Source organism: Pongo pygmaeus, chromosome 5 (genome assembly GCF_028885625.2).
Source record: "Pongo pygmaeus isolate AG05252 chromosome 5, NHGRI_mPonPyg2-v2.0_pri, whole genome shotgun sequence".
NCBI classification, from domain to species: Eukaryota; Metazoa; Chordata; class Mammalia; order Primates; family Hominidae; genus Pongo; species Pongo pygmaeus.
In genome coordinates this window covers 57,470,439-57,497,008 of record NC_072378.2, presented here as the reverse complement: position 1 = coordinate 57,497,008, position 26,570 = coordinate 57,470,439, and the positions used below count along the sequence as shown (strand labels likewise).

At 40.4% G+C, this 26,570-nt stretch overlaps 1 protein-coding gene and 1 pseudogene across 10 annotated transcripts in view; one reads left to right on the top strand and one right to left on the bottom strand.

The window, feature by feature from the left end:
• Nucleotides 1-26,570, top strand: part of DST (dystonin) — a 481,968-nt gene that overhangs the window by 56,682 nt on the left and 398,716 nt on the right. The gene's annotated exons all lie outside the window — the stretch shown is intronic.
• LOC129039406 (large ribosomal subunit protein uL22-like) lies at nt 23,683-24,237 on the bottom strand (annotated as a pseudogene).

Sequence of the window (26,570 nt, the reverse complement as noted above, 5' to 3'; positions counted from 1 at the left end):
TGCTCTGTGTATCTGCAGGAAACAGCACACTAAGAGGGTTTAACTGAAGAGAGTTTAATGAAGGCACTATTTACAGAAATGTGGGCAGGGCTAAGGTGCTTCATCAGCCTATAGGTGGAGCCTACTTACCTTCAACTCCTGATCTAAGGGGCAGCAGAGGGCAGTGGTCTTAATGGATCCTGGTAGGAAGAGCTGGAGCCATGGAAGAGCCTTTCCACAAGGATGGTGCCTGAGGGATGCAGCTACTGCCAGAACCTAGTGAGTCAGAGGGAGCAGGGCGAATAAATATACTGCTCTCTTAGTTCCTGCTCCCAGTGGTATCTCCTGTTGACCCAACCTACCTAGAAGCAGGAGGGCAAAGGAACTTGGGTGATGCAGATCACAGCCATCAGTCTCCCAGGGACTGAGCAAGGAAGAGATGGACAGACAATCTGAGAGGGTGACAGTGACAGCAGACAATAAAAACATACCTACCTGGTGGCTGAGCATGGTGGCTCACTCCTGTAATTCCAGCACCTTGGGATACCAAGGTGGGCAAAACACTTGAGGCCAGGAGTTTGAGACCAGCCTAGCCAACATGGCAAAACCCCTTCTCTACTAAAAATACAAAAATTAGCCAGGTGTGGTGGCACACACCTGTAATCCCAGCTACTTGGGAAGTGGAAGCAGGAGAATCGCTTGAACCAGGAGGCGGAGGTTGCAGGGAGCCAAGATCGTGCCATTGCACTCCAGCCTTGGCAATAGAGTGAGACTATGTCTCAAAAATAAATAAATAAATAAATAAATAAATAAATAAAAACAACCCCCCCCCAAAAAAAACCATTTGGTATTCTTTGCCAAGATATTTCAATTCTCTGAGAATCAATTTCCTTATTATAAAGTGATAATAAGGGAAAGGACACCCTTCTCAACAAATAGAAAAGTTTGGGCTAGCCACATGTAGGAGAATGAAACTGGATCCTCATCTCTCACCTTACACAAAAATCAACTCAAGATGGATTAAGGACTTAAACCTAAGACCTGAAACTATAAAAATTCTAGAAGATAATATTGGAAAAACCCTTCTAGACATTGGCTTAGGCAAAGATTTCATGACTGAGAACCCAAAAGCAAATGCAGTAAAAACAAAGATAAATAGTTGGGGCTTAATTAAACTAAAGAGTTTTTGCATGGCAAAAGGAACAGTCAGCAGAGTAAAGAGACAGCCCACAGAGTGGGACAAAATCTTCACAATCTATACATCTGACAAAGGACTAATATCCAGAATCTACAATGAACTCAAACAAATCATCAAGAAAAAAACAAACAGTCCCGTCAAAAAGTGGGCTAAGGACATGAATAGACAATTCTCAAAAGACGATGATATACAAATGGCCAACAGACATAGAAAATGCTCAACATCACTAATGATCAGGGAAATGCAAATCAAAACCTCAAGGTGATACCACCTCACTCCTGCGAGAATGGCCATAATCAAAATATCAAAAAACAGTTGATGTTGGCATGGATGTGGTGATCAGGGAACATTTCTATACTGCTGGTGGGAATGTAAACTAGTACAGCCACTGTATTAGTTTGTTTTCATGCTGCTGATAAAGACATACCTGAGACTGGGAAGAAAAAGAGGTTTAATTGGACTTACAGTTCCACATGGCTGGGGAGGCCTCAGAATCGTGGGAGGTGAAAGGCACTTCTTAACATGGTGGCAGCAAGAGAAAATAAGGAAGAAGCAAAAGCAGAAACCCCTGATAAACCCATCAGATCTCATGAGACTTATTCACTATCATGAGAATAGCATGGGGAAGACTGACCCCCATGATTGAATTACCTCCCACTGGGTCCATCCCACAACACGTGGGAATTCTGGGAGATACAATTCAAGTTGAGATTTGGGTGGGGACACAGCCAAACCATATCAGCCACTATGGAAAACAGTGTGGAGATTCCTTAAAGAACTAAAACTAGGACTACCATTTGATCCAGCAATCCCACTACTGGGTATCTACCCAGAGGAAAAGAAGTCATTATACGAAAAATATGCTTGTACATGCGTGTTTATAGCAGTAGAATTCACAATTCCAAAATCGTGGGACCAACCCAAATGCCCATCAATCAACGAGTGGATAAAGAAACTGTGGTGTATATATATGATGGAATACTACTCTGCCATAGAAAGGAATGAATTAACAGAATTTGCAGTGACCTGGATGAGATTGGAGACTATTATTCTAAGTGAAGTAACTCAGGAATGGAAAACCAAACATCATATGTTCTCACTGACATGTAGGAGCTAAGCTTTGAGGACGCAAAGTCGTAAGAATGATACAATGGACTGTGGAGACTTGGGAGGAAGAGTATGAGGAGAGCGAGGGATAAAAGCCAACAGTATGGTACAATGTATACTGCTTGGGTGATGGGTGCACCAAAATCTCACAAATCACCACTAAAGAACTTACTCATGTAACCAAATACCACCTGTACCTCAATAACTTCTGGAAAAAAAAATAAATAAAGTGATAACAATAGCTACCATATAGAGTTGTGAGGATGAACTGAGCTGACATATGGAAAGACCTGCATAGAATAAACAATAAATAGTAGTTTCTTCCTTTTATTCTTCCTCCCCTAGACCATGAATTTTTTGAGGCCCATATCAAGGGGTCTAGAATATCTCCTGACATCTGGCATTTGGCATCTGAGTGAATACTATTGACTAAGTGAGTGAATGATATATGAAAGATAGCTTATGATGAGTGGTACAATTAGTAAGCATTATAGGAATTCAGAGAACAAAGAGGGGACCCCCACCCCTAAATAGGTTGGTTAAGGCATAATTACTTTATGGAAAAGTTGGGATTGAGTTGGGATTTAAAATATGGGTAGTGCTGGGCGTGGTGGCTCACACCTGTAATCCCAGTACTTTGGGAGGCTGAGGTGGGAGGATCACTTGAGCTCAAGAGTTTGAGACCAGCCTGGGCAACATAGGGAGACCCTATCTCTACTAAAAATTAAAAACAAATTAGCCAGTCATGGTGGTGCATGCCTGTAGTCCCAGCTACTTGAGAGGCTGAGGTGGGAGAATCGCTTGAGTCTGGAGTTCCAGGCTGCAGTAAGCCATGATCATGCTGCTGTACTCCAGCCTGAGTGACAGAGCAAGACACTGTCTGAAAAAAAAAGGGTAGGAATTGGCTGGGTAGCAGATGCTGGGTCCGGGAAGTGGAGTAAGCAAAAGTGCTGAGAACTGACTGGATGTGGGGATTTATATGAGAGAAATACAAGATAAAGCTGGAAAAAATAGGGGCCAACATACATTTCAGACAAGCACTGGTTTAAGCTTTCTTTTCTGTGCTTCTGAAGACACTGTAATAGGTGAGTAATGTGATCATAGCATGATTTTAGGAGGATTAAACATGTGCAGGCTACATCAGCAGAGCAGGACAGTTAGGTAGCTGCGGCAGCCTAGCAGTGAGGTGATTAGGGCCTGAATTTGGGCCTAACCCTTGGTGTTCTGCGGACATCTGCTGATGACTGCTGGTGGGGAATCTGAGGGTGGCCTCACCCTCTCTCCTGAAGGATCTGTTGGAAGAGAGGGAGATTAGAGGGCAGCAAATAGCAGTGGAGATTACTCAGTTGCTTGGGCAAAAAACCATTCTGAGGAGTGGTTTTTTTTTTTGAGACGGAGTCTTGCTCTCTCGCCCAGGCTGGAGTGGTGCGATCTCAGCTCACTGCAAGCTCCACCGAGGAGTTTTCTTTTTTTTTTTGAGACAGGGTTTTGCTCTGTCACCCAGGCTGGAGCGCAGTCGCGCAATCACAGCTCACTGCAGCCTCAACCTCTTGGGCTCAACCTTCCCATCTCAGCCTCCTGAGTAGCTTAGACTACAGGCAGGTGCCAGCATGCCTGGCTAATTTTTTTTTTTTTTTTTTTTTTTGAGACGGAGTCTCACTCTGTCGCCCAGGCTGGAGTGCAGTGGCTCAATCTCGGCTCACTGCAAACTCCACCTCCCGGGTTCACGCCATTCTCCTGCCTCAGCCTTCCGAGTAGCTGGGACTACAGGTGCCCGCTACCACGCCCCATGCCTGGCTAATTTTAACTTGTTTTTGTAGAGGTGGAGTCTGTCTGTGTTGTCCTGGTTGGTCTTGAACTCCTGGGCTCAAGAGAACACCTCGGCCTCCGAAAGTGCTGGGATTATAGGCATGAGCCACCACATCCAGCTGGGAGAGTTCTTCAGGGCATCTTACTGCATTTCCTGTCAGTTGTCTGAGAGACTGGACGTTGTCAGAGTTGGTAGTGAGAAGGCTGTTGGCTCCTTGTCTCACACGATTCTTGTGCAGGCTTCTAGAACCTTATGGCCTCTGCCGACATTTCCCTGCTTTTAATGCCATATATGAGCTTGAACTGAGGCTTTGTGTCCTCTTCTGGATTTGGTTAGGTGCAGCCAGCAGTGCCTGCTAGAGCCACCCTATTCAACATGCGTCTAAAGCCTGTGTCTTTTCTAAACTTACACATTTGGAGAAAATCAGTGTTACGACGTGTTGCCATGAAAGCAACTCTGATTATAGCTTGGAGATGGAGTAAAAATAAATCAGTTATGGTGATTCAGGATTACTTGAATGACTTTATATGAAGCACTCAAGGCATTTCTAGTGGCAATCTAAATAAGAAATAGGCCCATGAGTGAGAAAGACTGAAAACAGAAGTAACTGCAAAGGAGATGAGTCAGAAAGCGTGACTGTGCAGTTTTAGCTACTTTCAGTCAGACCATCCTCTTGAAGTGTTATGTGAAATGCAAATACTTTATCATCCTTAGCTGTTTTAACCTATTTACTTATTCTGAATTTGTAAGCTATATGCAAATATGCCTATAAGAATTTGTAATGGGGATCACTAATAAAAATAATATCTAGATTTTTAATTTTACTCCTTGTTTTAGATGTTTCTAAAAGTGAATAAACTAAAAATTTATCCTGATTTCCTCTCAGTACATATGTATTTGGATTTATACTGTATATTAAGATATGTCACTAGGATGCTTAGGAATTTTTTTTACCACCTTGAAACAGAAAAGATAATTAGATCCAGATCTCCATTTATTCCTTAGTATTTTCACATTACAAACATTTTGTTTTGTTTCTGAATCCCAGGATTTTTAAACATCATCATCATTATAGTAAGAACTCTTGCATTACTGCATGTTTACCTCATTGACAATACATGGGCATTGTTCTCTGCACTCTTCTCTGTTTTTCTCTCATTTTATCTTCTCAGCGATTCTCTGGAGTCGGTGCTCACTTTCCAGGGAGGAAACGTGTCAAGGTCGTACAGCTGGTAGATCATGCAGTTAACATTTAAACCTAGGCACTCTTGGCTTGAGCCGTTTTTGAGTAAGGAATGGAGAATTCCCCATGATTACAATTCTAGTGCTAGACGTTTATCCTCGTCAGCCTTCCTGAAGTATTTTAATTACTTTGAGTCTCATTTTTCTAACTGCATAGATGGTAGATATGGATGAAATCTTTGTGTTTTTAAACTATTACATCAATTAAAACCTATCTTTAAAATGGTATTGAAAACCATAGGTAAACCTCAAACATCATTTTTGCCATCATTTTATTAGCCCCCTCTTTCTGTGGCAGAGCACCTAGGAGGTAGCAAGAAGTAAGCAAGAGTAATTTTGCCCTACTGCCTACTCACATGAACCTGTTAATGTACAACTTTCAGACCCAAGAAGTATTTATGTGTTTGAGATTGGGGGTGGGTATGGGGAAATAACAGTTTTAGAGCATTAGGAAATAATCAAACATCCTGACTCTACTCCTGTTACATTTCACTGATTCCAGTTTTTTGCACACTGCGACAGCATTGCCTGCATTTCCTGGTGACTTAGAATCTCTGAGACTTTCTCACTGAGCTGAAAAAGTCTAATTAAAAATTGCTAGTGTTCCCAGGTTATTGCCAAAGCTGCAGCTTGTTCTCCCTGCTGGCAAAATCTTAGCCTCTGAGCAGCTGTTTTCTTACTTTTGGGCTCCCACCACCATCAAGCAGTGGGATTTTTGAACCTGACAGTTTTGAATGAGGAGTTGGAGGACATATGGGCCTAACACAGGTGATTGGGTGATCCTCTTTTCTGAAATGGTAAGCACAAAGGAAGCAGGTTTGGATTGAGGATTGGAAAGAAAAATTTCTGATTTGGATATGTGAAGTTTGAAATAACTATTAGATATTCTTGTGTCTGGATTTCATGGAAGATGTGGGAATTATTTGTACATAGATGTTATTAAATCTATAAGACTGGGTGGGATGACTCTGAAAATGAATTTGATAGAGAAGAGAAGACAGTTGAGGTCTGAGCCTTGGAGTCTGCCAGTGATGAGAGTTTGGGAAGAGGACTGAGGATCCCTTATAACTTCCAACTCCTCTCAGAAATATAAATGCCTTAAGCAGAGATGGGTCTAGGTAGCTCTTGACTTTGATTTAAGGCTATTCATTTTAGGCCAAGAAAAGGCCACTCAGGTGGAGACTAGAGAAAATAGCAGGAAATGAAGTCCCAGTTGTACTCATTAGATTTTCCCTTCCCTGAACTGTCCCCAACTAAACCACCACTTCCTTGACCTCACCCTTCTTTTCCTTCTGTTGTGGGTTTCTGTTTTTCAGTCTTGGGGAAATTTTCTGTTTTTCTGATTACAGCTTAGGTTTTTGTAAGGCTGCAGTATATTTTAGAACATTATATAGCTTTAATTTGTAATAATTAATATTAACCAGATTTTGTCATCTTTGTAGTTGGGAACTTTTTGGAGTGTAGGAAAGACTTAAGCATATATCCTTGATCTCTTGAAAATATAGCAGGGTGTTTCTGTGTTCCTTTCCTGCTTAGATTATTAAAATGGTCTTCCTTTTCCCTTTCCTTTTCAAATATGTAGGACCAGGCAGCTCTATGTGCATAACCTTAGGACACTTCCCCTCCTGTGGAAGGCATAACTGTACAACTCATACCTTACTTTGGCTAATTAACTAGCAAATCCAAAGCTCTTAGAGGAAACATTTGTTTCCTTTTCCCCTTTGGAATTCTAGAGAATGAATTGATTAATAAAGTCAAATTTCTTTTGCTAATTATCTGAAAAGAATTTTTTTGAATGACACCCATTCAATGTACTGAGTCTTTGCTACACATTGCTGTACCTCCCTTTTTAGGTTCATAATTAATAGAATTTTATAAAAGATTTCATTTATGGCCAGGTGCGGTGGTTCACATCTGTAATCCCAGCACATTGGGAGGTCGAGGCGGGCGGATCACAATGTCAAGAGATTGAGACCATCCCAGCCAACATGGTGAAACCTGTCTCTACTAAAAATACAAAACTTAGCTGGGCATGGTGGCACGTGCCTGTAGTCCCAGCTACTTGGGAGGCTGAGGCAGGAGAATCACTTGAACCCGGGAGGCAGAGGTTGCAGTGAGCCGAGATCACGCTGCTGCACTCCAGCCTGGTAACAGAGCGAGACTCCATCTCAAAAAAAAAAAAAAAAAGATTTCGTTTATTATAGGCTTGCTATAATAAATTATAGTAAGGTATAGGAATAATTAATGCACAGGGGCACAGGAATGTGCAAGGTAGGTAGACTGTATTGAATGAACAGTTTAGTCTCTATAAACAACTCATGAAACCAAGATTAACTTGGTAAAGGGATTCATGTGTTCTGCTTGGAGAAAAATAAGCATGTGTTTATAACTCATGATTCTTTTTTGAGGTCAGTATTTTGACTGAAGCAAGACCTCTTGCCATTCTTTCTATGTCTTTCTTGTATGTGATGACAACCTGTTGTCTTAAAAAAAAAAAAAAAACCTTAAATTCTTTAATCTCCAAACCAAGGAAACTTAAAGAAAACATTTAGATAGTCATTTATACTTTGAAAATTTTCATGGACAACTGTGGATCAAAGGACTGAAAAGAAAGCCCCTTCAAAGATGGTCCAGTTTATTATTTCACCTCTAGCCAGAGTAATCCTTAAATTGCTCTGGTAAGATGGGTATAGCTTCCTTTATTTTAAAGGACACAGCCATAGCTTACCTCAGAATTCTGTCTGGAATTTAACAGCCATCTCTGCCTGAAACAACTCCTTGATCTTTGTCCTAAATCCCATGGCTTACAATTTAAGACTATTTCTTATTGTAGTATCCTCTGTGGAGAGGATGAAGCATAGCCACCTGCTACCGTGTCACTCTCAGTCTTTGTGAATCAAAGAATGTTAAAGCTTGAGGGGATCTTAGAGCTTATCTGACTTAACAGTTTTTGTAATGCTAGATTCCTCTCTGCTTCAGTACTTTTAGTGATACAATCTCCTACCATTAAATAGTTTTAATTAGCAGCAAGTTAATTGTACTTGAAAATCAATAAATTGTTTCTTTTCTAGGCTCATGGTTCTCTGAACCTTTTCTCCTAAGTCTAATTCTTAATTTTTCCAAAACATCATTTTTGTTTTACTCTTCTAAACCACCTCCAAGTGAGTGATAAGGGTCTGATTTCTCTCAATATTTTCTGTCTCTATTTATTTATTTTAGTTCTGAGATGATGAGTGTGGTTCAAAAAAATCAATCTATGGAAATTGAACAAAATTTAGTTTGTGCTTTGGGAGATGAGAATTCAGTTCTAGAAATGACAGTAATGTTTCAGGAAAATTTTTTTTTTTTTGAGACCGAGTTTTGCTCTCGTTGCCCTGGCTGGAGTACAATGGCGCGATCTCTGGCTCACCGCAAACTCCACCTCCTGGGTTCAAGCAGTTCTCCTGCCTCAGCCTCCCGAGCAGCTGGGATTACAGGCATGTGCCACCACACCCAGCTAATTTTGTATTTTTAGTAGAGACGGGGTTTCTCCATGTTGGTCAGGGTGGTCTCGAACTCCCAACCTCAGGTGATCTGCCCGCCTCGGCCTCCCAAAGTGCTGGGATTACAGGCCTGAGCTACCATGCCTGGCTGTTTCAGGAAAATTATAGCTTTGGTGTAGTACTTTGTAGTTAAGTAGCACTTCATACTTTCAAAGAATGCTCATATTCATTATCTCCTGAACAGACACCCTGTGTGTTGGGTATGGCATATATTATTGATCCAGTTTGACAAAACTAAATCTCAGTGAGTAAGTGATTGGCCTAAGTTCATAAGGTCAGTTAGAAGCAGACCTCTCTCATCCTTGCAGTCTGTTGTCTCCTGTGTTTATCCTATGTTTATTTAGTCTTTATCTCTGACAATGCTTACAGAATTGGGTGAGAACTTCCAGGGAGAAGAATATAGATTCCATTTGACTGGAGGAATTATTCATTATCCCAATATGACTCATTCCCAGGGAGTAGCTTTACATCTTTGAGAGTCTGCTCACAGCCTGCATTATCTGTGTTGGCCGCCCTAGGGTACTCATGTATTGGCAAGTCCACTTTGGTCTAATACTATCAAGTCCATGCTGCTCCTCCACACACCCTATTCAATTATGAATTTGTAAAGTAGATAATCAACTCTGATACTGTGGAATACCACTGGCTAATCTACATTGACCCTTGTTACATGCAGCTCAGTATTACTAGGATCGATGAGGATCAGATACTGTCCTAGTCCATCTGTGTTGCTATAAGAGAATACCTGAGACTGGGTAATTTATAAATAATAGAAATTTATTTTTTCACTCTTCTGGAACCTAGAAAGTTCAGGACCAAGGCATCAGCAGGTTTGGTATTTGGCGAGGTGTTTTTCCTCAACGATGACACCTTGTTTCTGCATCCTCACCTGGTGGAAGGTGGAAGGCAAAGACAGCAAGAGAGAGCAAGGGAGCTCTTTGAAGCCTTTTTTATAGTGGCATTAACCCATTCATGATGGTGAGCCTCCATTACATAATCACTTCCAAAAATCCCCTCCTCTTAATACTGTCACATTGGGGATTAAATTTCAACACATGAATTTTGGGTGGGATACAACATTCAAACCAAAGCAGATACCTAAGCTAATATGGTGTTAAAATTAAGTTTATATACCCTCGTGCACTCTTGGTGGGGATGTAAAATGGTTCAACTGCTATAGAAAACAGTATGGTAGGTCTTCAAAAATTAAAAAATAGCATTATCATATGAGCCAACTATTCCACTTCTGAATATTGAACCCTGGCACATGAATTGTACTGCAGAGTTAGTCTCAACTTGAAGCCAAGCCTTTTGTCCCTCACCTCAGTCAGTCATTGGTTATGGGCTGCTAGGGCTGGGGGTGTGAGGAAGCTTTAGGTTAGGGGAGTCCCTGAAGGAGAGGGCGGCTATGAGCCATTAGCAGCCAACACTCACAGTAGCCTGTATGTGAGTCCATTGGCCAGGTGGAAGGGATGCAGGCAGGACACTCATAGAAACCATCAATCACAAAGTTGTTGGAGAAATGGCTGATTCTAGACCTGAAACAGAAAATATAGAATGAGCTTTGCAGCCGGGCACAGTGGCTCACGCCTGTAATCCCAGCACTTCGGGAGGCCAAGGTGGGCGGATCACGAGGTCAGGAAATCGAGACCATCCTGGCTAACATGGTGAAACCCCGTCTCTACTAAATATACAAAAAAATTAGCCCGGCACGGTGGCGTGCGCCTGTAGTCTCAGCTACTCGGGAGGCTGAGGCAGGAGAATGGTGTGAACCCGGGAGGCGGAGCTTGCATTGAGCTGAGATCGCACCACTGCACTCCAGCCTGGGCAACACAGTGAGACTCCATCTCAAAAAAAAAAAAAAAAAAAATGAGCTTGGCACATCTTGTCAAACCAGAAAGCAAGGAAGCATCAAAGACTACTGGGATCATGTCAGCACCAGGAGTAAACTTGGAGAGGCTCCTACTGCTGTTGAAGGAAGAAGGAATGATGAAATTACAATTTTACCATCTTGCAAGCCCTAATAAAATAACGAACCTAGACACTGTTCATCAATGACTGCTAATACTTGAGAGACAACCACACATATGCGTCTCCTGATGAAAGTATACAAAAATACTTATAAAGTATTCTTGCTAAAAAATTGAACCTAAATCAGATCAAACTGCTAGTTCTAATTATAGATTTACATAAAATACAGGTGACAGAGGAATATATTAAATGATAAGGTGAAGATAGTGAAGATACATTTAGGATTTAGCTAAGTTGAGGTGTGGGAAACTCTAGAACAAATACCCCTAATTTCTTTGACAAATTATAAGAAAAAATGTGGGAGTGATAGTCTATACAAGAAAAGAGACTTAAAAGACCTACCAACCAAATGTAACATGTATATCTTATTTGGGTGAATAAACTGAATAGAAAAAAAAGAGAAAGTGGGGGAAATTTGAACAATGAATTTTTTTTTTTTTTTGAGATAAGTTCTCACTCTGCCACCCAGGCTCGAGTGCAGTGGCACAATCACAGCTCACTGCATTGTCAACCTCCTGAACTCAGGTAATCCTCTTGCCTCAGTCTCCTGAGAAGGTGAGACTACAGGTGTGTGCCACCAAGCCTGGCTAATTTTTTAATTTTTTTGAAGAAACATGGTTTTGCTTTGTTGCCCAGGCTTGGATATTTAATGATATTAAGACACTTATAAAAATATTTTAGATTGATAATGGTATTTTGATTTTATTAAAAATAATCATTATCTTTTAGAGATGCATACTAAAATATTTAATAATGAAGTAAAATCCCTCATATTGGCTTTAAAATCATCTGGCGGGGTAGGGGAGAAAATGTGGATAGGGGTATAGTTGAAATAGCACTGACCAGGAGATGGTGATTGTTAAAGCTGGGTGTGTAAATGGCAGTTCTCTATAGTTTTCCTTTGTTGTATAAGCATAAAATTTTCCATAATGAAAGGTTTAAGACATTAGAAAAAGAAACAAAGCTTTACTTGAAGCTTGCGTCATCAACACTTTTGTTTTCCATAGAGTAAGCCTAAATTTTTGTTAATAACATTTTGAGATTTTAGATATTTATCATTAAAAGGTTTTTAGAAAGGCAGAAGGTGGGAATATTGTTCCTATGGCCATCTCCTGATTTCTTTTTACTTCTTGTTTTCTTTTAACAAAGAACTATTTGCTTATTTGTTGTCTTTTTACTTAGAACATTTGACAGACCATATTAGTGAATGGTGTATAAAATGTGCTTATTATTTAAAACTTAAACAAATAATATAAAATAGACAAGGAATTATATAGGCATATTCTTCTGTTTTAAAATCTAGAACTGATTTTTTTCCCCTGAGACTGCTATTTTGTTCTTTGCTGATTTATTGATCTGAGACTAGAATCATCATTGAAACAAAACTGACCTGAAAGGCAACATGGGCCGGGCGTGGTGGCTCACACCTGTAATCCCAGCACTTTGGGAGGCCAAGGTGGGTGGATCACCTGAGGTCAGGAGTTTGAGACCAGCCTGGCCAACATGGTGAAACCCCATCTCTACTAAAAATATAAAAATCAGCTGGGTGTGGTGGCACGCACCTGTAATTCCAGCGACTCGGGAGGTTGAGGCAGGAGGATCAGGTTGAACCTGGGAGGCAGAGGTTGCAGTGAGCCGAGATCGTGCCACCTCATTCCAGCCTGGGTGACAGAGCGAGACTGTGTCTTGGGGGGGAAAAAAAGCAACATGCTATCACATTGCTTGACTTTTGTCTTGCTGAAATTTAAATGATAGCTGGTCTAAAAATTTTTTCTTAGTAAGTAGAATTCTTCCATTTTAGTATGATTTTATTCCAGCAAATTACACATATATCTTTTCACAGAGCTCATGAAATTTTGATGATGGCTAAAATTCAAGATATTGAGTTGCTTAATCGATTTGAGTTGCTTAATCGATTTGAGTTAATCTTTAATATTGACATTACATGCTATTATGTGACTCTGCTCAGGAGATAGCTTTTCAGTGATAGATTATTTGCTTTCATTTTGCTGCTTATACTTTTAATTTTCTGTTGCTAAATAGGGAGGCAAGCCAGTGATTTATACATTTCTAAATCTGTTCATAGCTTAATTAAGAAAGGTTGAAACTATCATTAGTTAGGATGCTTTAGAATTATCTGTGAATTTTATTTATATAAAATGCCTATTATAAATAGGCATTGTTAATTGAGAATGGAGTATAATTTTTAGCTACTTTGCCAAACACAATAAAAATAACCCATTTACTTTCTCCAAAACTGGATAGCTGGATGCGGATATCTTTCAGAAGCAATGGGGTCCTTACAGGACATGTGCTTTCATGCTACTAATTTTCATAATTTGCAGCCACAGAAAAATAATTATTTTTAAGTGGCCAGCATTCGTGTTGAAAATGAGCCCATTTTTCTTGGCCATCAGAATAACCATTTCCCTTGAACTATGATAATCAGTTCTGACATATTGCTTTGAGCCTTTTCTCCTTCTGCATTTCAAGAAGGTTAAACATTATTGAGCAAACCTTTGTCCCAGGAGTTCAGAAGGGCAAAAATTATACATTCAGCCTGAACATATACTTTAAAGTGGATTTCTGTGTTCATTCAGCTCTTGGAGTTTTAACCGGGAGATGTCTGAAAAATCATTAGCCAAGTTTCTTGTGCACCCGCCGCCCCCTCCCTTTGTTTGGTGCTTTTTTTGGTCTCTGTGACATTAAATATTAGCCACCCATTTAATGAAATGTGAATGAGTTAGTCAGGCTTGAATTCTTCCACTGATGGCAAATTATAGAAATTGTGATTTTTTTTAACCAATAAAGAGAAATCACTTGGATTAAATTTTCAGATTGTTGATCTTTTGAGTTGTATTATTTCCTGTTTTTAGGAGTAAAAGGCTGAATATGGTTGGAGAGTTTTAGAATTCTGTGGCCTATGGCTTGCTCTTAAAAATTTGGGTTTTTTAAAAACATAAAAATAAACTTTTGAGTTTGAAGATGGGAAATGGGGTGGGAAGATCAGTCAGTTGGATGTCAGGCATTGTCTGATTCTGTTATCAGTTACTTGTTTTATATTCTAATTATCACTTGTTCTTTTATTTCTTTGTTGTTGTTGTTTTTTGAGGTGAGTCTCACTCTGTCACCCAGGCCGGAGTGTAATGGCGTGGTCTTGGCTCACTGCAACCTCTGTCTCCCGGGTTCAAGTGATTCTCTTGCCTCAGCCTCTTGAGTAGTTGGGACTACAGGCACGTCCTACCACGCCTGGCTAATTTTTGTATTTTTAGTAGAGATGCGGTTTCACTATGTTGGCCAGGTTGGTCTTGAATCCTGACCTCGTAATCTGCCCCCATCGGCCTCCCAAAGTGCTGGGATTACAGATGTGAGCCACCCTGCCCGGCCTTATTTCTTTAGGTATATATAACCTTGAGAAAGATGGTATTTTATGCCGGGTGTGGTGGCTCACACCTGTAATCCCGGCACTTCGGGAGGCCGAGGCGGGCGGATCATGAGGTCAGGAGATCGAGACCATCCTGGCTAACACGGTGAAACCTCGTCTCTACTAAAAAAATACAAAAAATTAGCCGGGCGTGGTGGTGGGCACCTGTAGTCCCAGCTACTCGGGAGGCTGAGCCAGGAGAATGGCATGAACCTAGGAGGTGGAGCTTTCAGTGAGCCGAGATCGTGCCACTGCTTTCCAGCCTGGCAACAGAGCAAAGACTCTGTCTCAAAAAAAAAAAAAAAAAAAGAAAAAAAAAGAAAGTATTTTATATTACTAGGGACTATATAAGTATTTCATTGATCAATATTTTAAAATATCTCTTTCACTAATTATGGAACCAGATAAGTTGAAAAACAGAACAGCACTGCTTTCTGTCATCCAGGCTGGAGTGCAGTGGTGTGATCTTGGCTCACTGCAACCTCCGCCTCCTGGGTTCATGCAATTCTCCTGCCTCAGGCTCCCAAGTAGCTGGGATAATAGGTGTGTGTCACCACGCCTGGCTAATTTTTGTATTTTTAGTAGAGACAGGGTTTTACCATGTTGGCCAGGCTGGTCTCGAACTACTGACCTCAAGCGATCTGCCCGCCTTAGCTTCCCAAAGTGCTGGGATTACAGGCATGGGCCACTGCGCCTGGCCTAATATACTGCTTTCTAAGAAACATACTAAAATGGTTTCTCCAAAGTAATTTCTTCATTGTAGTTCTATCTCTTATTCTGACTTTAGTAATGAGAAGAATTACATCATTTTGGAGGAAAGAGACTGTGCTTTGTGTTCTAAACCTTAGCACCAGATAATTGTAAGATTTCAATATATTTTTAATAATGAATCTCTAGACTATTTTTCTGAAGAGTTATCGCTTAACTTTAGCTAAGAGAAAATTGTAAGGTGAGAAGTAAGGGTGAAGAATGGATAAAAGGAAAATCATACATTCAGTTATTGTGATGAATTAACAAGTTGGGTTGTATGTTACATATCCAAAGTACCTTTCTGGATACTCTTTTGAAAGTTACCTATTCATCGTGGGAATAGAAATTTTAAAAATGTCTTTATCATATGCTACAATAGCACCTACTTTAGTAATGGGCTAGGCCCAGTTTAATTTTGCTTGAGCTAAGACTTAAACCTTTTAGCAAACATAAGCACCATCATGGGGAGGCTAAGAGTGTGCATTCTGGAACTATACAGCCTAATGTGAGTTTAAATTCTGGTTTCAGCACTTACCAGCTCAGTGCCTTTGGGCAAGTGAGTTACTTAGTTTCTCTGTGGCTCAGGTTCCTCCAGTTTAGAATGGGGGTCATAACTTGATAGTGTTATTGTGTGGATTAATCTATTTATAGATTTGAGTAAGCAAGAAAATTTAATCATGGTACACTACTTAATTAAGGAGTGAATGATATAAGATGGACTTAACCATAATATCACTGAATATGGATGTATGCAAAAATTCTGTGAGAAAGGTATAATTCTTTATCTATCTTAATAGGGACCGAATAGGTAATAACTATAATTAATAAACCTAGACATACCACTATATGCATGTTACTTGGAACTATTTTTTTTTTTTTTTTCCGAGACAAAATCTCGCTCTGTCTCCCAGGCTGGAGTGCAGTGGCACGATCTCTGCTCACTGCAAACTCCGCCTCCCGGGCTCCTGCCATTCTCCTGCCTCAGCCTCCCGAGTAGCTGGGACTACAGGCGCCTGCCACCGCGCCTGGGTAATTTTTTTGTATTTTTTAGTAGAGACGGGGTTTCGCCGTGTTAGCCAGGATGGTCTCGATCTCCTGACCTCGTGATCCACCTGCCTTGGCCTCCGAAAGTGCTGGGATTACAGGCATGAGCCACCTTGCCAGGCCGGAACTATTAAGATAAATGCAGTAAGATATATAGAAAGTTGAAAATGGTTGTGTCTGAGAAGGTGGGAAGAAGAGCCAGGGGACCACATTTTCTTGTGTATAATCTATTTATTGATTCGAGTGCAAAGAGAAATCAAATTTATTCTTTCTCACTAATCACCATTTAACTCACTCTCTACTCCTAAGGAAAAACTCAAGGCAGGTGCCACAACTTTACTGGTGATTCTTAGATAATGGAAAGCACTTGGGTCACTGTCAAGTATTAAAGATTTTTGCTTCGTCTAATAATAACTCCAGTCTAGCCTCATGAATTATTACAACTTCATATTCAACATTAATATTTTTTCCCTTCTCTCAGCTTGACAGAGATTCAGGCTGCAGTGGCAAAGGACATGGTTGGTTTTTTTCCTCTCTTCTCTCCTCATTTTCTCCTGTTGCTGTTTCTGACTGCTCTAGGATTGGCCAAGGAGAGAGGGGATTAGGGGACAAGGGCCTAGTTTTGCACAGCCCTTATAGTTATGACCTGGCAGTTGGTGTCCTCTGAATGTGTTGTATTTCCTTTCATCTGGGAAAAGATTTTTCTTTGCTTGTGTATTGCTGTCTTGGTCCTCTGAGCTTCTAATGCTTCACCCCGTCTGTTTGGTCCCTCCTTCCATCCACAAATTCCTCTTAGATAGGATCCCTTTGAATAGGAGCTTAAACTAGCTCCCTCTGTCCCTGGGTCCATGACAGATCTCCCAAAAGCATGTGCCACGGAGGGGCAGCTCAGTGCCAAGCATGCCTTTTATTCCAGCCACAGTCTTCACCTTTAGAGTCTTTTGGTGAGAGTCATATTCTAGTCAAATGTTCCTTAAACTCCAGGGGAGACATGTTTTACCCCTCAAGGTGTCTCCTTGAAGCCCTCTCCCTTGGTTTAAGGCATAGGATATGCACACCAACCTCTCTTCTAGGAGGAAATGCTCAAGACATAAATAGCTTTCTACAAAACAATCTCTCCTCTTGGTTTCTGGCTTTGTCTACCTCTCTTAGACTGGTGATGGGCTCATGTTGCTCTAATCTGTGTCACACTATCCTAACGTGGTCGTCACAGATGGTTTAGCACGGGGCATTGCATACATTTGTGGGAAAGATTTTTTTTTTAACTTCCAATTCATTACAGATCTATACCTGGCCCTTTATTGCATGACTGGTCTTCAGTTCGCATCACACTGGTGATGTATTATATGAGTTCAACAGCACCTGAAATAGTCTGTTCAACAAGACAAGCCTATTGACCAGTTGTACTTCCAAAGCAATGTCAAATTATTCTAAAAGTCTCTAAATACTTCCAATTTCTGTATTTATCTTATAGCAAACCAATAAAAACAGTTCTCAGACTGGCATTTGTCCATGGGCATATTTTGAGTTGCACTGTTCCAACACTTTCCTTTAGGACTGGGGGATAGTGGCATTTATTGTGTTGTTCCCAGCCTATGGGATATCAGTTGAAACTAACTAAAAATGTTCCAATTTGATATCCTGTTAGAATAGATTTTCATTAATTCCACACATATTTATTGTTTGTTCTGTGCCACAGATCCCATAAAAATAAAAACAAATAACTAAATTTATTTATTTATTTATTTTGAGATGGAGTCTTGCTCTGTCACCCAGGCTGGAGTACAGCGGCGCAGTCTTTGCTCACTACAACCTCCGCCTTCTGGGTTCAAGTGATTCTCCTGCCTCTGCCTTCCAGGTAGCTGGGATTACAGGTGCCTGCCACCATGCCCAGCTAATTTTTTGTATTTTTTAGTAGAGACAGGGTTTCACCATGTTGGTCAGGCTTGTCTTGAACTCCTGACCTCAAGTGATCTGCCCTCCTTGGCCCCCACAAGGTGCTGGGATTACAGGCGTGAGCCACTGAGCCCGGCCAAATAACTAAATTTATTTTATGCTAGGAGGTGGTAAACGGTATGAAGAAAAATGCTTCAGGTAAGGGGGAAGATGGTGTTGGGGTGGGATGATGGGTTTACATTGCACAGTCAGGGAACATTCTTTGATAAGGTGACATTTGATCAGAGCCAGGTATCTAGGTAAGAGCCTTTTAGGCCAAATGTTTTTTAGCATTATTTGCTTCTTATAGGCATGTTTTACTTTGATACAAATACAAGTCAATTTAAAAATGAATGGGGAAAAATGACTAGGAAATATAGACATGGAAAGAGCCTTTATAAATTACCCTTTAAAGGAGTTTGCCTAAGAAGAGACTGAGGAATTTAGGCAGTAAGCCAGGGAGGATATAGGATTCAGAAAGTTCTTTCATAAGATGGGAGACATTTGAGATATTTTAGGGAGATGAAAGGGGGCCTTTCCTGGGCCTGGACAGAGTGCAGGTGAGGGTAAGAGTAGAAATGGATACATTTGGGGATAGCTAGAAGTTGTTAAAGAAAAACAGTGCTGAAAACCTAGTTGATGTTAGATGGTTGGACATTTGTCGAGGGATTAAGCTGCTTCATTGAGTAGTGTTTTCAAAGCACATTTCAGCCATTTAGAATTGGGAGTTAAGGTGAATATTTCAACTGATCCAAGATAGAGGGTGGAATTGATAGCTGTAAAGGAGGCAGCTGGGATATTGATGTCAAGAGAATGCTTGAAATGATGCATCATGAGGCTTGATGAGGAAGAACAGGAAATCTTAACGGCAGTCCAGGAACACAGCATTAGAAGTCTGGATTAGCTTGAAGAGGAGTGAGAGAGCTGGAGAGCCAAAAATTGGAGGTCACATTTTTGGATTACAATGAGAGGTCTCAGAGTTGGGTCAGTACCAGGTGATGTCATCATCCAGAATGGGGCCATGGCATGCTGGGAGAAGAGGAGAGAAAGATTATTTGAACTCAGGAGGCTAGGAACTTTTGTGGCTGAGGTGTTGGCTGGCCCATCCACATGAATGTGGAAATCTTCCCAGATGACTACACTCAAAGTGAAGAAGAAGCAATGAGTCAGGTTCCAAAGTCCTCAGCAAATGAGGGGGTGTGGCCAGAGGTCAGACAGTGACAATTCAGGGAAAGGAAGAGAGTGGTGTTGGATGATGGTTCCCTCCGGGATTTTGATGGGACATGCAGGAGAAGCAGAAGCCTCTGCTGGAGAGGTGCAGAGGTATAGAGAGCAGGCGCTTAACAAATACAACGTGGAATGATTAAGGTAAGGCAAGCAGTGGAGATGGCACTTTTGTGAGGAGTTAGAGCTTCCTGACAATTAAATGAAGGTTTCAAAGGGCACCTAGAAAAGAGTTGACTAGGAGGGCAGCAGTGGAGCAGCTACAGAGTAGCAAAAGGATGATAGTTTTTGAGAAAAGAGTTGCCCATGGGGCTTGAATTTGGGGTAGTATACAAGTATGGTATGGAGAAGTGGTGTGGTGGATAAGTTCACCTGTGCTAAGATTCCAGCAGCTCTAGGGATGGAGCCAGGGATAGCCACAGACAGCCCTCTGCCATTGACACCAATAATCTGTGGCCTTTGCTCCTGGCCCGATGGTGTGTCCATTAGACATTCTGGTCTGTCCTTCGGGTCCATGAGCTCTTCAAAGGCTTTTTGAGATTACTGGGACCTAAATATATATTATTGATTACAGAATAAGAAGCTTGGAACTTAACTTTAAAAACAATCTTTAATTAAATGACTAGTCATAATTTCAACTGCCCAGTTGCAATTCAACTTTTGTATAATTGTGCATAAGTAAAATTTAAAATTACACAAAAATAACTTTTAACAAAATATATTTTTCAAATAATAAAAGCCCTTTCAAGCATTTAATGGAAAATGTATTGAATGTGTCTGAGTATATGTCTAATGTGATGAGACCTGTAAAAGAGTGACTCAGGGCCCTGTGAGCATCTTAAAACATCTCTGGCAGGTGGGGCATGGTGGCTCACGCCTGTAATCCCAGCACTTTGGGAGGCTGAGGTGGGTGGATCACGAGGTCAGGAGATCAAGACCATCCTGGCTAATACGGTGAAACCCCGTCTCTACTAAAAATACAAAAAATTAGCCAGGCATGGTGGCGGGCACCTGTAGTCCCAGCTACTTGGGAGGCTGAGGCAGGAGAATGGGGTGAACCTGGGAGGCAGAGCTTGCAGTGAGCAGAGATCGCACCACTGCACTTCAGCCTGGGCGACAGAGCGAGACTCCAACTCAAAACAAACAAAAAAACAAAAACATACCTGGCTTAGGTTCCAAATAGAAGCTCAGTCAGGAGTTGTTCAGAAGGTTATGTGTTTGTGTGCGATTGAAGATGGTATTAGTAAAGATAACCAGGCCTTTAATATGACCTTGTTTAGGTGGCTGAGAAAGGGATCCACTAGTCTGAGGAATCTCACCTTTCAAGGGTGTTAGTTTTGGCATCTACTTTTGGTGATTTGGTGCTAATTTTATTATTTCTTCGAGATCTCTTAAATATCACATGATTTGAGATGCATGTGGAGCGATTAGAACGGATAGATATTTTTCAGGCTCATGTGGGAAAGAATGCAGAATTTGGAGTTTAAGAACTGGATTTAAACTGGAACAGTCACTTATCTCTTTTAGCCATAGTTTTCCCTTACATAGAATGAGAACGATAGCAATGCACATTTCATAAGATTGTTGCAGGGATTAAATGAGATAATATTTTTGACAAGTTTTGTGAGCTATTAAATGAACTACAAATGTAGTTATGATTGACAGTGGTTTTAGGTAGTGATAAGAGGGATGAAAAGAAAGTAAGATGGTGAATTCATGACACCCATTGGCTCATGTGCCACTTTCAGTTGTTTATTTAATTTATATAAATTTATTTTAAGTTTTATTTATTGATTTTTTTTAAGAGATGGGATCTCGCTGTGATGCCCAGGCAGGAGTGAAGTGGTGCACTCATAGCTCTCTGCAGCCTTGAACTCCTGGGCTCAAGTGATCCTCTCACCCTGGCCTCCCAAAGTGTTGGGATTACAGGTGTGACCCACCAGATGCAACTTTGTTTTTAATTTTTATGGATACTAATAGTTGTACATATTTATGGGGTACATGGTTTTTTTGTTTTGTGTTTTTTAAGAGACAGGGTCTCTCTGTGTTGCCCAGGCTGGAGTGCAGTGGTTATTCACAGGTGTAAAGTATACTACAACCTTGTATTCCTAGGTTCTAGTGATCCTCCCACCTCAGTCTCCCAAGTAGTAGGACTATAGTTATGCACAACTGAGGCTGGCTTACATGTGGTGTTTTGATACAAGCATAGTGTGTAATGGTCAGATCACAATTGGGATATTCATCATCTCAAACATTTATCACTCTTTTGTGCAGGTAGACATTCCAAACCTCTTCTAGCTATTTAGAAGTATACAATAAAGTATTAACCACAGCTATCCTATATTGCTGCCAAACACTAGATCTCGTTCCTTCTGAGTGTATTTTTGTGCTCATTAACCAACCTCTCTTCATCTCCCCTCTCCGCCTAACCTTCCCAGCTTCTGGTAAACACCTTTCAATTCTCTATCTTCATGAGATCCACTATTTTAACTCCAACATGAGTGAGAACAGGCAATATTTTTCTCTTTGTGCTTGGCTTACTGCACTTAACATAATGCCTTCCAGTTCTGTTTATGTTGCTGTAAATGACAGAATTTCATTCTTCTTTATGACTGAATAATATTCCTTTGTGTATATGTATATCTCACAATTTCCTTATAATTTCATCCATTGATGGACACTTAGGTTGATTTCATATCTTGCTATTGAAATGCCTCAATACATTGGTCTAGGCAAAGATTTCTTCAGTAAGACCTCAAAAGCACAGGAAACCAAAGCAAATTGACAAGTGGGATAACATCGAGCTAAAAAGCTTCAGAGGAAACAATCAGCAAAGAGAAGGGACAGCCCACAGAATGGGGAAAAAATATTTGCTAGCTATTCATCTGACAAGTGATTAATAACCAGAATATGTGAGGAACTCAAACAACTCGAGAGCAAAAAGACAAATAATCTGATTAAAAAATGAACAAAAGATCTAAATAGATATTTCCCTAAAGAAGACATACAAATGACGAACAGGTATGTGAAAAGATGCTCAACATCACTAATTGTCAAGGAAATGCAAATTAAAACTACAATGGGATATCATCGCACCCTGGTTAAAATGTCTGTTATCAAAAAGAAAACAACAGATGCTAGCAGGTATTCAGGGAAAGGAGAATGCTCGTTGGTAGGAATGTAAGTTTAGTATAGCCATTATGGAAAACAAAATATGGAGGTTCCTCAAAAAACTAAAAATAGAACTACTATGTGATCTATCACATAGTAGTTCCCACTGCTGGGTATATATCCACAAAAAAAAAAAGAAAGGGAAATCAGTGTATTGAAGAGATTCTGCACTTCCATACCTATTTATTTTTAAATTACTCTATCTTTCTATCTATCTGATAAGTACCTACACACCCCCACTCAAAACAAAAGCTAAGATCTTGGTAGTAACCTATGTCTAATGATATGGTCTCTTTTTCCATCGGCCTGAGTGTTCTTACTCAAGATAACCATCATTCTGAAACACATTTCATCATTCTCTTGTTTCCCTGTTCACAGAGTTTTATTGCTAGTCTATTTATTCCTAAAAAGTTTAATTTTTTAATTTTATTTATTTGTTTTCTTAGAGGTGGAGTCTTCCTCTGTTGCCCAGGCTAGAGTGCAGTGGTGCCATCATAGCTCACTGCAGCCTCAAACTCCTGGGCTCAAGTGATTCCTCCACCTCATCCTCTTGAGTAGCTGTGACTACAGGTATTAGCCACTGCGCCTAGCTTAAAAAATTTAAATTTTAAAATTTTAGTTACTTTTAACTTAATAAAAAATGTTATCATACTTTATGTAATTATTTGAAACTAACTTTTTTCACTTAATATGCTATTGCTAATAGTATTGCTAATAATATTGTTCACTATAGTTTATTTGTTTTGACTTTTGTATGACTATACCACAGTTTGCTCATTTGCTCTCTTGTAAGTGGGACATTTGTTTTCAGGCCTTTACTGTATAAGTGCCACTATGCATTTTCTTGTACATGCCTCTTACAGTTCATGTGCAGTTTTTCTTGTGTGTATGCTTAGTGGAATTACTGGATCAATTCTTAGTAGAATCGCTGGATATACATGAAAGTTCAACTTCAGGAGATAATGCCAAACTCTTTTTCAAAATACCTGCACCCATTTATACTTTCCTCAGCCACGTCTAAGTGAGCATGAGGAGCCATGTTCTTTTCAACACATAGTAATATTAGACTTAATTTTTTTTTCCAGTTGAATACATGCAATCTGTTAACCTCATTGTGGGCTTGATTTGCTTTATCCTGATTATTAATGATGCCACACCTCTTCTTTTTCTTTCTTTTCTTTACTTTTTTTTTTTACTTTTAATTGTATTTATTTTAACGTTGAATTTACTCCCATGCTGTAAGTTTTTGTTTCTTCAGTTTCTTCTGGGATATCTTTTTCTTCTAGGCAACCCCCTCTTCTGGTTTAGAAACAATTTGTTCCTTTTCAGTAAGGATCATCTCGATGTGGCAGGGAGAGCTTATGTATGGGTTAATCCAACCATGAGCTCTGTAGGTCCAGCGGCGCGTCTTAGGTGCTTTGTTCATTTGGATATGCTCAATGACCAGAGAATCTACCTCTAAGCCCTTAAGTTCAGCATTACTCTCTGCATTTTTAAGCATGTGCAGCAAAAATTCAGCACTCTTTTTGGGCCACCGACCTTGTGTCCAGCCTCACTGCTTGGCCTAGGCACACCTGCCGACTCCAGCATTGTAATGTTGGAATGGTACACACTGTTTCTGTAAAGTGACATCTTTCAGATACTTTGTGGCTTTTCGTATATGCATACCCTTGGTGTCCTGGGCAGTTTCACGAGTATTCTTAAAGTGAACAGGAAGATTTGAACCTCTTGATTTGCATGACTTTGTGGGGTTCTCTGGGTCAAGTAAATAGTGAACCATTTTCACAGATTACCTCAGGCCACTTAGAGGAAGAGGAAGAGCCCCACACATTTTTTCATATGTTTATATCTTTTTGTATGTTTATTAGCCATGTATGTTTCCTCTTCTGCAAAATGTCTGTCCATTTCACTTGCTATTTTTCTTCTTTGGTTGTTTGTATGTTTTTTACTGATTTGAGTGGGTTCTTTATATATATTCTTTGTTCACTGAATTTTAATTTATATTATTATATTTTCATTGCTTGGTATTTTTGACAGTCTCTTATTCCTAACTCCTACTTTTGATACTCTTTTCCTTTTATTTAAATATATAAAATATGTTTATTTTATATGTAATATCTGATAATTAACATACCTGAAGTTTTTGCCTATGGGTTTGTGTCTTTTGTTTCCATAGTTTCACCAGTGGGGCCTTGTTTCATTGTATGCTTTGTGACTTTCTTGTTGCCCGGGCTGGAGTGCAATGGCATGATCTCGGCTCACTGCAACCTCTACCTCCCGGGTTCAAGTGATTCTCCTGCCTCAGCCTCCCGAGTAGCTGGGATTACAGGTGCCTGCCACCATGCCCGGCTAATTTTTGTATTTTTAGTAGAGACAGGGTTTCACCATATTGACCAGGCTGTTCTTGAACGCCTGACCTCAGGTGATCTGCCCACCTCGGTCTCCCAAAATGCTGGGATTACAGGCGTGAGCCACTGTGCCTGGCTGCTTTGCGACTTTTTACCACGAGCTCTTTTTTTTTATTTTTTTATTTTTTTTGCAGTTGCAAGATTTAATAGAGTGAAAATAGAGCTCCCATAAAATGGGAGGGAACCCAAAGGGGGTTGCCTTTGCTGGCTCGAATGCCTGGGTTTATATCCCTCATCATTGTCCCTCCCCTTGTGCTCTCAGGCGATAGATGATTGGCTATTTCCTTACCTCCTGTTTTTGCCTAATTAGCATTTTAGTGAGCTCTCTTTACTACCTGATTGGTTGGGTATGAGCTAAGTTGCAAGCCCCATGTTTAAAGGTGGATGTGGTCACCTTCCCAGCTAGGCTTAGGGATTCTTAGTCGGCCTAGGAAATCCAGCTAGTTCTGTCTCACCACGAGCTCATTTTTGACTGAACTTTATCTGTGGTAATTTTAGAGGCTAGGATTGAAAGTACATTTCTCCAGAGAGGATAATTCTCTTAGTTTTGCCAGGGAAATCTAAAAAAAAAATCTCAGCTGGGTGCGGGTGGCTTATGCCTGTAATCCCAGCACTTTAGGAGGCCGAGGCAGGTGGATCGCTTGAGCTCAGGAGTTCAAGACTAGCCTGGGCAACATAACAAGACATCGTCTCTACTAAAAATCAAAAAAATTAACTGGGCATGATGGCGCCTGCCTGTAGTCTCGGCTACTCGGGAGGCTGAGGTGGGAGGCTCGTTTCAGCCTGGGAGGTTGAGGCTGAGATTGTGCCACTGCACTTCAGCCTTGGTGACAGAGCGATTCCCTGTCTCAAAAAAATAAATAAAAATAAAATCTCAGTTTCAGAGTTTTTCATACTGCATAGATTGTGTGAACTTGGGCCATAAAATGCACATGAGAATCAGCTTGTGGTTATGAAGTTGTTTTTTTTTTTTTTTTCTTCTCCAGCCACAAGCTTGACATGGGCAAGTGTCCTTGCAATCTCAGGGTATTTTTGTTTGGTTTTCCTAGTTCATGCTTCCCTGGCTTTATTTGTTTCTGTTTCTATTTTTGTTTTTTTTCACTGAGACTCCTTTGGCTTTGTCTTCTGTCCCCGAGCAGGTCGTCCTGCTCTTCTGTCCCCTGTTCGTCAAGTGAAACTTTAGATGAGAGGGAATCAGCCTAACATTTCTGTATTTGTGCTTTTGCTTTTCTATTGCTCCAGCCTCTAAGAATTTTTCTTATTTTCCTGCCCCTTTGCTGATTCATTTAAAAATATTTTATCTAGCATTTTTAGCTAATGTACAGCAGGAAGGTTTGTTAGGAAGTCATGTCTACAATATATCTGAGAAACCCTTGCCTTGTTTTTGTATGACTAAAGAGACTCCCCAAAATAGGTCCCCTCAGATCAGAGCCATATGTACCCCAAAGTTCTAGCATCCATCCCTAGAGCCACCAAAAGTTTTTAAAAAAATCTGTGCATCATTATCAAAGTACAGTAGCCATTGTCTGCCAAGACATAGCTTTTAGTCCTTATTTTTAGTATAATTTCATTTCTGTGTAGGGCTCTGCAGTACATTTAGCCAATTGTTTCTTATCTCTTGGTCTTAAAGCAGATGACATAGGGCCTTCATTTCCCACAGAGGGTAGGTAGAATTCATGTTTACATAGGTATTGAGAAGTGCTGT